Source organism: Leiobunum rupestre, chromosome 1 (genome assembly GCF_980474605.1).
Source record: "Leiobunum rupestre chromosome 1, qqLeiRupe1.1.hap1, whole genome shotgun sequence".
NCBI lineage: Eukaryota > Metazoa > Arthropoda > Arachnida > Opiliones > Sclerosomatidae > Leiobunum > Leiobunum rupestre.
Genome location: NC_143384.1, coordinates 13,063,264 through 13,077,779, shown reverse-complemented (window position 1 = coordinate 13,077,779; position 14,516 = coordinate 13,063,264).

Here is a 14,516-nt window from a genome sequence, read left to right as displayed (position 1 = left end):
CCCTCTGTAGATATTTCTTTCATTAAAATTTGCTTTGTATTATATTCAACTGACAAACTTGTACTGTAAAAAGGGTTTAATTCAATTGTGCGTTGTTATAGTACGTCTAACTCACTGTTGTAACTACTTAACTTATGGTATTCTGAATAAATTAAAATTGGTCGTTTCATCTCAATTATTTTAATTATAATTAAATTTTATACCGGGCGGGATAGAACTGGGATAACATTTTTAACAAATAACTCTAAATTGCGGAGATATATCTTTAAGGGTTATCTCGAGAAATTAATACCACTAGGGACAATTCTTCCGAGGATAGGTATATTTTGGCTTGCCAACTTGTTTTGTATACACATACCCGCAATGACCATATTTATATTCCCGCCTTTGTTGCTCACTAAAATTCTACACTCCATTTCTTCGAATTAAATGGAAAACTTCACATATATATATATTTGGTTTTTACGCATAAAGGTCTAACATTTTTATGCAAAAATGAATAATTTTTAAATTAAAAAAATTTACAATTTAATTTGTAATTTTTGGCGTTGTACATTTTTCCACTTAACAATTTCAATTGTTAATATTTTTCTTTGTACATTTTTTACCGGAAATTAAAAAACATGTAAATTTTTTCTTTGTACATTTTTCCTGGATTCCTAAGAAAGTGCTTTCGTATATTTGTAATTTTTAGAAACCATAAGTGGCATTTAGGTTTTTTATTTAACTATTATTGGGTTGTCTTTAATTTCTTGATGTTTAATTGCTACACCTAAGTAATTGTAATCATCCTAAACAGACAAAAATTTGGGTTGACAAGGTATCATAACAAAGGATTTATCTATCGCATATCTGATTGTCCAGAAACGGACAAATGCCTCATTAAAATCCAGTTAATATCTTCAGGGTACCTTCATAAGGTGGTACATGGTATTTGACAGGAAAATTCTGTTAAAAATTATGATGGTAAAAAAATTAAAAATAAGTCCTGTTTGGTTTTTCTTTATATTGGTGAAACTAGTGAAAAAATATCACGGCACCTAAGAAAATATGCTCCAACTTTCATTAACAAAGGTAGTAGAAACCTAAAAAACTAGGGGTTGTAATTCCTGTTTTTTTTTCTTGTAACGGATTTTATTTATATTCTATCATAGTCATTTTGAATTTGGTTACTCTGACGAAGGCCTTCGGGTCGAAAGTTCAGGACTGAGGGCCCTTTACACCCTTGGGTATTAGCCTAGCTGATTATTATATTTATTTATATTATAAAGTAAATAATAAAATGAGAAAAAAAATAAAAAGTCTATGCATACCTCTGAATATTTCATAACTCAAGATCTTGGAGAATTTGTCGTGTACTTTGGGAAACTCATTCAGTTTAGCAAAAAATCACGTATTTCGATGCTTATAATTTATGAGCATCGAATTTATAAGTTGTAAAAAGAGCAAAGTGATCTTATATTCGAGGCTAGGTTTAATATTGACAAGGAGCCGAGTCTCAGCAAGTCGCGAGGGAAGTCTCCGCCGTAAATCAGGCCCGTTTTTACGATATCCATTCGAAAAGTATACGTATATGGTTTCCTGTTATGAACTCCCAAAAGTAATATTGGCTGAAGTTACCTTCATAACTACAGCAACAGAGAGCAAAAGACAACTCTAAAAACCTCTGAAGTAGCAGCGATAGCTAAAAATTCCTCCCAAATTTATTTTCCTTAAAGTTTTCTATAAATGTCCAAACGGTCATAATTGTAAATATACGCGACTTACTTAATATGTCTAATCTGCAATATATTTAATTTCGCTGAAATCGCGTAAACATTAGATACAAAAAAAGTCGTGCCAAAAGTGTTGTAATAATTTCCTAAATTTTTTTTCATTTCATATGTCATCTAAACAAGGAAACAAAAATAAATTTTTGTAATATGAATCGTGTACCCATGTGTTTGCTCCGATTGTTTATTGTTAGTAGTTATTTTAGTTTTAAGAGTGTAATTTAATATTTTTAATAATATTTTTGGAAATACTACTGAAATTAAATACTATTATAAATAATTATAAGTGAAAAATACAACAATTCCAAAATTCTTAGTTATATTTTTTGTAACGAGATGGCGTTGGGCGCCCAAAATGAATTAATATGACAAAATAATGAATTCGAGGAATTTAAGTAATATAAATTATTTGATATAAAAAGCAGATAAAATGTTCAAACTGAAAGTAAAATTAATATGAAAAAATCTATCAAAAAATACATTAATAACTCGAGTCCTTAACCATTACACCGGCTAAATAGCCAGATGTTATGAAATTACAATTACATGCAGCCTTACAGGTCAAATCACTAATTATTTTATTGCACAAACTCAATTTGCAACTAGATTTTGTATTATTTATGAATTATCTTTAAATTTGACTAGAAATTAGAACCGTTTTGCCTGAATGCTCGTATTTTCTCGACGTCGTACGCAAGAAAATGCTCGTCTTTTGCGGGTTGTGTTCTCCTTGTGTGGGGTGCTGTGTTCGTTTGTTTTAAAATTTCCCCTTATCCCTGTGAAACCATAATGACCACACTATTTACCACTTGTTAAATACCATATCACACTGCGGGTACATACAAAAGGAAAGTACGACTAATTCTAATTGAATATTAGAGTAACTTAAAGCAACTGTCGGCTCTACCATTGCCACGTGTATTATGAAAAGGCCCCTGTTATTAGAGATGGCCATGAATCTATTCGAATCTTCGAAAAAAATTACTTTAGCCATCTATTATATAATGGGAACGGAAGCTAAAATTCAAAATAGCGAAACAATAAAGTCGTCAGAGAGTCATTATAGAGTTTTATATTTAGACCACTTTTACTCTACTTAGTGAACTTTAACCTAAATTATATATCCTATATAAAATATATTGTAAAAAATTACTATAATTTAAGTTATTGACAAATTTACAAACTAGCCAATCATCGCGAAGCATACTTTTATGTCCCGCCTTTTGGGTTAAAATGTAGCTTCAGCATCTTGTTTTGATTTCGACGCTAGCGACATCTGTTGAAAAAAGAGCTACTTCACCTAGAGCCGACACTTGCTTTAAGTAAAAACGCAATCGTAAACAGTAGGAAGCGCACCGCGACTACGAAACTGGCCGCGAATTGAACGTTCCAATAAATTATGGACGGCGCATACTTGAGCTTGCAAATCATATACGGTTTAGGAAGAGAACCAAGATTGATGAAGAGTTGATTAATTCAGAGACAACGGTTCCTGGAAATTACTCTCCAGAGTGGATACGGAGGTGGAACGTCAACAGCTGCTGCCAGCGACGTGACATCGAATCGCTCTAAGCTTTATACACGTAGAGTCTGAATATTTGCCCGCCTGTTATTGCTTATGTCCCCAACTCCAATGTTAAACGAGGTTCTTTTTGCAAACGCAATAAGCAGCGTCCGTCGAGATACCAACAAAATAGAAAACTTTGCCGCGAAGTAAAAATAAATTATCATATTACGTGGCCGTAAATAGATCATCGGATTTTCATTTCTCTTCTCAAAGCTGTTGGAAATAAATTAATTGTCTACACCACCGTTCTTGTTTGAGTGATGTTTGCCTATAAAGGAAGTAGAAAATAGGGTTGAAGGGGCCACTTAGAAAACAATTGTACACGAGATTTATGATTAACAAATATTTCCGATCAAAAATATTTCCGTTTATTTCTCTAGATTTTAAATATTTCTTGGGATTTCTCGAGATTTCCTTATATTTCATTGGATTTATCGATTTCTAGAAATATCAAAATATTTCCGTTTATTTCTCTAAATTTCTTATATTTCTTTTGATTTCTCGACATTTTTATTATTTATCCGGTATTTCTAGATTTCCAGAAATATCAAAAATATTTCTAATTTTCTCCTGGATTTCTAGATTTCCGGAAATATCAAAAATATTTCTAATTTTCTCCTGGATTTCTAGATTTCCGGAAATATCGAAAAATTTCCGTTTATTTCACTAGATTTAATAATAATAATCAGCTAAGCTAATACCCTTGGCACCACCTTAGGCTTAAAGCCTTTAATTCAGGTGGCCGGCTTACAATGCGTAGGAGGGTGGTTGCCACACGAGCCAACAGCGCCCTGCACTAACTATTTAATATTTATTCTGTATTTTCCATATTTCGCCTAGATTTCTAATATTTCCTATATTTCTTAGAAATTTCTAGATTTCCGGAAATAATTATTTCGATTTCTCACTATTTGTACACCAGCTTTCTTAAGTGTCTACCCCCTCGAGCTAGCTGTTTAGCGTGAGCGTACCCTCCAAGGCTTTCCCAAGCTTATTCAGTTTGATAAGTGGTCATCGAGTTATTCTGTTCACAATTGCGATTTGCTAATAGGCGCTTCAATAAATTCCGCTCCCTATTTCTTTCCTATCTTTACGCGCATGCGCAAGGTACTGAATAAAATAGTCACATGTTTACGTTAGTTTTATTTGTAAGGCGAAATTTGAAAGTGCGCGCGTACATTTTATTTTTCTTTGAGAGGGCGCGTGTGAAATTGAACGAGCCACTCTATAGTGAAATATTAAGCAGCGGGCGCTTTCAAATATAACGCTTTTACAAATATGTCCTGGCTCTATGTAATAACACTTCTAGGTAAAACACTCAACAGGTTTTATTTAAGTGTCTTTTACTCAAAAAGTAAGATTCTCTATTCAAGATATAAAATTGCAGACCATACTAAACTAAACTAAATTAGTATAACCCGAAATCTTTACATTTTTACTCATCAAATAAAATAACCCAGTGGATCTAAGAGGGAACGTGCGCCAGCGTTTGTCCATCACTGGTCGAAAGTAACGGATAATCATTTTAATTTAAACAAGAGCAAAATAAAAATATAAATGGGTGTGATAAAACATAAAAATAAACAGAACCATGAATATTCATTTTAACCATGACTATTTAACCGCTTTAGTTAGTCTAGCCTCGGTCACTAGGTTGGGAGGGGCGTAGTTATTATGATGTTGGTCACGCTCAAAACTTGTATTTTAGGGAATCGTTTTGAAACTTGACAAGCTTCAGTGCCAAGGCTAAGCGTTAAATTTGGGTTCTAAAATTTTAATACTCATCTTTTGATTGAACGAAGATAGGTAAGAATATTAATAAAAAAATTCTATACTTATGATTATCAAGTTATTTTCTTCACTGGTTAAGCTCGTGATCCCAGAAACGTTTTGTGAATAGAGTCAACGACAAACGCCTATCTCCAGATTGGCTAAAGTGATTACGTAAAACGCAACAAGGCACCGCCCATCTGGCCATATTAGCCCCAGATGGTAGACATGGTAAAGATAAAGTTCTATATTCATGGTTGAAATGAATACATTCATGACTGGAAAAATTTCCTCTTTTGATGAGCTATGAATGCAATACTAAAGGTTAGAAGATTTTCACCCCGTTCAGAAAAAGTCTACTATCAGCCATATTTAAAATTAAGTCACTTTCCAATCCAGTTTCGTCCCTTAGGTAGATATCCCCTTTTCGGTAACTGATGGTATCACCCCCTGGACCGTACTTACAAAACCATAAAGGTGCAGTCATCGATTGGTACTAATTTTACTTGCAATTTGTAAACTGTTATATAAGAGGGTTAATTAAACTAAAGAAAGTTTAAATTAACAAACGACACCTGTGTATGATGTAAGATAAAAAAGTGTAAAACTACTTTAGTTACACAGTAAAAACTTAAGTTTTTACTGTGTAACTAAAGTAGTTTTACTCTTTTTATCTTGTAAACTGTTAACAATAAGTAATTTTAGACAAATAATGACAATTTCCATTAAATCTTTTAAATTTTAGTTATGGTAGTATCGTATCTCTTTTATTGGTCTAAAATTACTTATATTAATAGTCAGGTTAAATCACACCTCAAAAACGTGTAAGGGAAATTTGTAAGAGCTACAACCAGCACTTTTACAAGTCCACGTACACATTTTGGAGGAGTGGCTTAGCTTGTGTAATGTCACAATCAACACTAGAAAACTCAAATATACCAAATTGTACAACAATAACTATTATCGATATATCACTAGCACTAGTGTTGTAAGTTGGAAAAGTTTCCGGAAAATAACCGAGGCCTCTTTTCCGGAAATTTTCCGTTTTTCCCAAAAAATTAAAAAGGTTTTCATCCATGATTAGTATAATATATTGTTTGCAAATTTAAATAAAGCGGCATTTTCCCCTAATTTTTTCGAATAATAAAGTAAAACTAAACCTCTAGACTAGGTTAAATTGATTAACAATGTAACACTATTAATGTTATGTAGTATGTTTACTGATATTAGACATTTCATATCGATAAAATGTTAAAAAAAATTATTTTTCCGGAAAATGAACAACTTTCACTAGTACAGATCTAGGTTTAATACTACCACATTTAGTTTTCGTTTTAGGCAGTAGTACTTGTAGCGACACAATCAAAATTTACTTAAAATTATAAAATTAAATAGGTAAAAATATTGGAATTAAAAGTAGAAATACCCTATCCATTTGAGAAAGAGGAAAAAATACTAAATTTATTTTGGCTGCTTCTGCATAAATTAATGAAATAAAATTTGAAATAAAAACATAGTTTTTGAGCACGATATTTAAAAACTATAGATGGTTTTATAAAGTTCTTAAAAACTGTTGTTCTATTTTTTTATTTTATTAGAGAAAATTTAGTTAACTTTAGTGATAGTGTATCGCCATCTAACGGTGGCACATCCGAGTTACGCTACTAATCTCCGGTATTGCACATTCCCCTCAATTTACAAAATACAGTATACTCCCCTTTAGCAGCGTTTCTACAGACGGAGCTGAGGGAGGCGGCGATAGCGAGTTTTTCTCTCTTCTGGCTCGTAAAAGTCTTTCGACGGCTCGTAAAAAAACGGTTTCATCGTCGTAAACCCAGGCGAAGGGCCAATTCCGGAGTTAAGGCCCGGACTAGGATGATAAGGCTGAATTTGGGTTGACAGGCGCGGCTTAGGGGAAGGGCTATCGTTTTATGCCAACCGCTTTTACATAACCTAGAGAAAATGACCTAAAAATCAGGGCTTATCAAATATTTACATTTTCTAAGCTAAAGTTTCGTCAAGGACAAAAAACCTTTTAAACTTGATAAATATTCGAAACTATAATACCTCTGTGCAAAAGTCCAAAAAGGGCTAACTCTTATCGCAACGCAAAATGTAGCAATTCTAAAATTTTACCACAGTGCAAAATGAGATAACTCTCAAATTTGACCACAGTGCAAAATGAGATAACTCTCAAATGTTACTGCAGGGCAAAATGAGGGAACTCTCAAATGTTACCGCAGTGTTAAGATGTGCTAACATTTTACGATTCAGAAAATAAAATGTTACCGCAGTGCAAAAATTGGTAACTCTGAAATGTTACTGCAGTGCAAAATGAGGGGACAATCAAATGTTACCGCAGTGCAAAAATGTGGTAACTCTCAAATGTTACTGCAGTGCAAAATGAGGGGACAATCAAATGTTACCGCAGTGCAAAAATGTGGTAACTCTCAAATGTTACTGCAGTGCGAAATGAGGGGACTCCCAAATGTTACTGCAGTTCAAAATGAGGGGACTCCCAAATGTTACTGCAGTGCAAAATGAGGGAACTCCCAAATGTTACTGCAGTGCAAAATGAGGGGACTCCCAAATGTTACTGCAGTGCAAAATGAGGGGAAATGTTTTTTTCCTACCTATATAGTAGCCCACCGTCATTTTAATCCTTTAACAAAAGCTTTGTTTCGGGCACCGTCATTTTAATCCTTAGACCCCACGTCTACTACAGCAGCATATTTCGAAAATATTGTGGTCCTACTGGCGCCATCAGCATATATCGCGAATATTGCAGTCCTACTGGCTCCATTACCACTCCCAATAAATAAAGAAAGGCTGATTTTCGACCGGGAAAAAACGGCGCGACGGCGAGCTCTCTTTGCCGCGGAGTGAATTCTACGCCCCGAACCGTTCGGTTCGTACATCTTTAAATTAGAATATCTTTAAAATTAATTATTTGCTGCTCATAATTTTTGCACCATTAGATTCCCCTTAATAAGTACGTTGGTATGATGTAACTAAAAAGTGGAAACTAGGTGGCTGGGCTATTGTTCAAAATAGCCAATATACTTATAGTTCAGTAAAAAGGTTATTGCAATGTTGAAAAAAATTAGCCAAACTTTCAAGGAAATAAATAATAATCATAGAATTTGTCATAGATCTGACTTTTGAGGCCCATTTTTAAATTCCCTGACTTTTCCCTGATTTCCCGGATGTGAGGCAACCCTGTTCTATTTTAAAAGCACGCAATCACGCGTGGGGGTGCAGCTGAGCGTGCGTCGTGCGGCTTTATTGAAGGGAAAATGAAGTGAGACGTTTGATGGTGAATCAACGAATTTCATATTTTCGCCGTTAGGAGCGTTATTGAGTGACTTCTTCCCAACCACGGTGTCAAATATTCCTTCGAGATAAGTGTTAAACAACTCACTGCAAAAAATTTGATGAAACACCTATTGCATTATACAGAAGTGCTGAATTCTGTGTGACAATGGGATTTTGTAATCCCTTTAAAGAAAATCGGAAATTCCCCTAGCGCCATCTTCGGTATGGACGAAATAAAAAAAATTCATCATTACCTCATTTTGTAGTTAAAATATTGCTATAACACTCTCCAAAATTCATAATGACAATATTTGAATTTCTTTTTCTAAACTCTATGGAATTTTATATTAAACAATTAATAATTTTATTAATTAAATAATAATATTTTTTGCATATTATTACCCTCCGAAAATTTTAAAATTCTAAATTAAATAAATTTGGAGAAAAAATGCTCAATCGATCAAAACATTGACACACCCTAGTTACAAAACTTAAAAGCTGAATTCATTTAAAACACGGTAAACTTAAAACTGCAAAAAGTGAGTCAAAATCCGATCATAATAGATTTTTCCGAAGAAAGTGAAGCCGTGAAAAGAACAGCTGGTGCTCTCGCCCAACCTCTCTCTTCTTCGTTCCATAGTAAAGGGGGAAGCACCGCCCACCCAACAAGAGCACCTGTTGAAACGCAATCGATTGTCGATTGGAAAGGGTTTGGCTTCATCACTTTCCACTTTCCTGGAGCGAAGAGACTGAACGCGCGAGACCAGCCGCGAGAAGAAAAATGTGAAAGACAAACTACAAAGAGATTCCGATTGAGTTGGAGAAGATTGTCATTCTCCGTCGCTTTTCTTGGAGAAAATCGCTCAAAAGAACTTTTGATCACGGCTCGAGGTAAACAATTGTTAAAAGTTAAAAGGACAGTCAACCTCGTTTTCACATTTTCTTAAAGTGTCTATAGAAATACAAAAACCAGTTTTTGTAAGGTAAAAATGTGTTTATTCCTTAGAAAATTAAATCTAAGAAGGAGCAGATATAATAAAGGTGACTTAAAAAACCACTGTGTTAAATAGACGTAAATGGGAGATATCACAGAGGGATCTGATAGTGTCAGAGCCGCTTAACCAAGAGAGGGCCAGAGCCCGGTAAAAAATAATCCCGGGCCCCTAGAGAGCCGGTATCGCGGGCCCAAGGAATTGCTACCATCCACCCCTTTCTAGACGGGCCTGTGTAAGTACTACAGAAAGTATTTCCCCAAATACGAATATGGCGCTGTGTGTATGAGGGAAAGTATACCCAAGAAATATATCCTCTTTCAACTTATTAACATTTCAGAAAAATCTAACAGAAAATTTCCAAAGGAAATATTACCTTACTTCGCCAAAATAATTATGACTTATTGCGGGGGTGCAAAAATTTATAATTTAAAAGATTGCCATTATCAAGGTCTAAATCATCATTTTTAAGGTCGAAATCATATTAATTGTTACATGAATCCATACCTCCACTTGGAATGCTTGTTCTGGTGTATCGCGTATGATAAGATCACTCTAACGGGTTTGGCCCCGCCTACGAGAGAAAAAGTATCCTCTGCGCGCTCCCCTCTCGCAATGTGGATTGTTAAGTTAACATGGTGATGTCAAAAAAACCGTCCACCACATCGAGACGAAAATCTGCCGCGATAAGCATTCCAAGTAGAGCTATGGATTCCTGTTACTTATAATAAGATTTTAATATATTTTCGAGTAAATCCTTTTGAAGGTGGATATTGGGTACCCCTGACGCAATTAACAGGAATGTAAAAAGTATTATTATATGATTCGTTCGAACAAGATTCTACTACATGTAAACTACTCACTTAACTTAGGACATTATTTAAAAAAATACCGTAATGCAATTAGTCCGTCGGTGAAATGGGGATTGGAAATTAAATACCTTCTGTCCAACAATTACAACCGCCCATTTTCTAAAATCATTTTACTATCTTTCAATAGGAGCAGAAAATCCCCTAGTGCTGTATAGCGCCATCTATCGCACCGTCGTCGTAAACATATTTTGTATTTATAATTTTTCTACGACGCACTTCAACATTCGCGCCAAATTTACCACCCCCAAATTTTGGAAAACCTTTACACTCCCTTTAAGATACGCCTCCAAAATGCTCGATACTTTCGCCGTATTCTTCAGATGTTTTTCCCGTTCCTTAACCTCTTTAATAAAAATCCGAAACGAACGTCAACAGACGATTGAGACGCCGACCAAAAAAAACCGTAGATTGCTTACGTAGGAAACACAGGAGAGGAGAAGGGGTCTGGGGGCGGAAGGGGAGAGGGGTTGAGTCGCAAACATTTCATTAATGCCATTCTTGTACGAATGCACGCGATGGAGACTGGGACTCGGTTATAATTTATAAATGGGACCAGAAAAGAAATTCCGAACGGACTTAATCAAGTGCTGACTAATAATGCATTGCGGGTTTTTTCGGGTCATTGCGAATGAAAGAAGCTAGATGGCGCTTTTCGGCGGAAAAATAAGCGATTTAATGAGTACTACAGAGGTTGAGAACGCGAGATGCGTACGCCAAGAATATCAAGGCATTTTCTAAGGTTAAGGAATCCTGGCATTACACGGCGCGTTAGGCTTAAGGAATGCCTTAAAAAAGAGGGAAATTCTCGACGTATTTGGCGTTCTCAAAAGTTATTGGTAGCCAAAGAGGAATCTACGTGGTGTGGCCATTTTCGAGATTAGACCATTTTTATTAGGAACTATGAAAGGTGGAGGTGCAAAACCACACTGTTCAGGCTAAGAACTAAGGGAAAATAGCGCCACCTACTCTAATACCTGTCAACTAAATTTTATTATGGTGAAACTTTCCTGCGTGTACAAAGACAATTTTATATGATCATTCATTGAATTTTAAACTCTTATGGAAGTCCATAATTCTGACTTGTTACGTGTATAGAAGTGCTAATATTAAAACAGATCCAGACCATAGATAAAATAACTTCGTATATAGCTAGGAAACTATATGTTGAAGAGGTGACTCCAGAATTTTGTCCGACATCTGGTGGCGACATCCGAATAATATTATTTGGTGAATTTCGCAATACTCGAAGTCCGTACTACTCTTAGCTCAGCGTAAGCCTTGGCTATAAACATTGCTTTAATGCTTCAGCTTGGATTAATAATATAAACAAGTTATTATTACTATTATTATTTAAATGATACTTAAATTGGCTGAATGTATGTCGCAATGCCAATTGCAAAGGCTTAAGTGAGCTAGGTGTATTAAAAGTACCATTTTCATGTATTGAAAGCAAATTTAAAATAAGCACAAAGAAATAGCATACAGTAAAGATTTCTAGTTTGTGTTACGCGCTATTTCTTGTATATTTGAAGGCATTTACCTTTATAAATAAGTTTATTAGCAAAAATGCCGACTTTAATTCCTACATATTTTCAACGCTCTTGAGAACACAGCCAACTGGCGCAGTCACTAGATGTCAGGGGAATCTGCTGAAAGTAAGTTTGCCCCATTTAAGTTTCCTATCTATATACGAAGTTATTTTATCTATGATCCAGACTATTAGGTGATTTAAGTATCAAGAGCAATTTCTAATTAAAACGACAATTTCAAATTAGTTTCACAAACTATTTATGATATAATTGGTATATGAGATCAGAAAAGATTTTACGGTATTACTGTTCAAAAATACGATAAAAGATCCTTTTTATGTACATGTAAAACCACCTTTTCTATCTTCTATGGTTTCCAATTTCACTTGATTATTTTATTTAATATTCTCTATTCATTGAAATTTCCCCTTTTGACTAAAATTTCCCTAGTTTCAACCATAAATATCGAACGGCATTAGGTAGTCTGACGTCAGTCGCTAGGATGGGAAGGGCTTGGCTATCATGACGTCGGTCACGCGCCGCTGCTCAAAAATTGTATTGAAGGGCAACGTTTTGAAATTTGACTAACTTTCAGTGCCAAGGCTTAGCCTTAAATTTTGTTTCTAAAATTTTAATACACATCTTTTTGATTCAACGAAAATAGGTAAGAATATGAATAACAAATTCCTTTATTTATGATTATCAATTGATTTTGTAGTAGTAGAGTTTTTTTTCTAAGAATCACTAGTCATTTTCTTCGCCGGTTAAATCGCGCAATCCCGGTCAATGACAAATGTCTGTCTCCTGATTGGCTCAAGTGATTACATAAAGCGCTGAAAGAAACCGCCCATCTTTGCCCCAGATGGTAGAAAGGGTAATGATATAGTTCGATATTCATGGTGGAAATTAATACATTCATGAAAACACTAAAAACAAATAATGATATTTGGCTTTATTTGCGTAAAACAAGGGTAAAACCAAAATAACAAATGTCCTGTTCCTGTGGGCCAGTTATTTAGCAGACCACCTTCCAAATTGTCTTTAAAAAAATTGCAGGGGTGCCAGCTAATGCGATTACGACAAAATACTTATGATTGTCTTAATTGACTCTTTCATAATAAGCCAATTTAACGAAGGTGTGCCATTTTTATGTTAGCCTAGAATAATATAATATTTACCCTCGAATTTCCCTAGATTTAGCTAATATTTGGTAGGATTTCCCTTTTCCTTTTAACCGTATTCAGGGGTCAAAATTTCCCTAGATGTGGGAAATTTTCCTTAATCTGGCATCACTGCTATAGCGAAACCGACAGACAGACAGAATGACCCAAAACACCTTTCGTAAATACATATTGGATTTATTTAGTGCGCTACGGTTCAAATGGCGTTGAGGTTATTTTTGAAAACGATACTATAGTTATGAAGAAAATTTAATGCGATGAGGACTCTTGACCCGTTTTATATCTACCCTGCCAGATTATCGGGAGCATGTTTTTTATTAAACAAACCCGATAATATGTTTTTTTTTAAATTGTATATATAATCGCTTGTAACTGTCGTTCTCATGCAACCTTGTACATATGAAAATAAACCAGTTTCGTATTGTTGTACGCATCTTCATCGCTTGGAAGCTTTGCTATCTCCGTTGAACAATTACTTCAACACTTCGAAGAAACCAAAAACCTCGAGGACCTCGGAAAAAATCCCACTTCACTCTTTAACGTATCCTCCCAAATCCCAAGGAGAAAAACTTTATTTCGAAGGTTAAAATTCTATAAAAAAATAAAAGCAGGCTCGGCTATCTTGTTCGTGACAAGAACACTGTGTCCACTAGTGTCCACCCCTCAAATCAACCCACGCTTTCTTCCACGAACGTGACTTATTCTTTAGGGTTGGTAACCTTTTTGACAAGGAATCCTTTTCTGGGTCGAAGGAAAAATACGCGATGGTTTCTTTTTTCATTTCTTTCTTTAAGTCCCTGACCAGGTTTAGTTCTTATTAAATTGACTTATGCGGCCCCCAAAATCCGCGGTCCAAACTGAGAAGCTCTCAACGTGTCGAGACGGTTCGAAATCGACTGAAAAGCGGAAGATGTCCAAAAGAGGATTTCTGTCACTCGGATGGACCAAAGCCTCGGGGTTTTTGCAATTTGTTACTTAGTTTTTTGCCCATCTATAGAATGACGTGGATGCTGGGATTACATTTAATCGCACGCTATCGGGATAGCCTGGTTGTTCTCTATTTTGTTGAGGCAATAAGTCATAAATTACGATCAGGTTTTCCAGCAATTCATTTGGATCTGGTTCCACCTTAGACCAAGAAACACAGGGACGTCTCGCTCATAGCATACCCAACGCTTTATTTTTCGGCGGGGCTTTGTTGCGGCTGCGGTAGGGAGAGGGGGTTAGGTGATACAGATAGTCAATAGGCGCCATCCATGAGAGATAAAAATAACGTTTTTTAAATAACTTGAAAAAAATAATCAGCTAAGAGTTACATATTCTTAAATTATTTTATATTTTTTTAATATTTTAGGGACACAAATATTAAAAACCTACCAGAAATTTCGCTTTTTGGAGCCACGCTGTTGCAGGCCACGTGCTGACAGATTGTAGGGCTGTGCACGTGACTCAAATAGCCAATAAAAATTGACTCACCTTCGCTACTAGCGACACAGCGCGAGATAAATAGGAAATAGG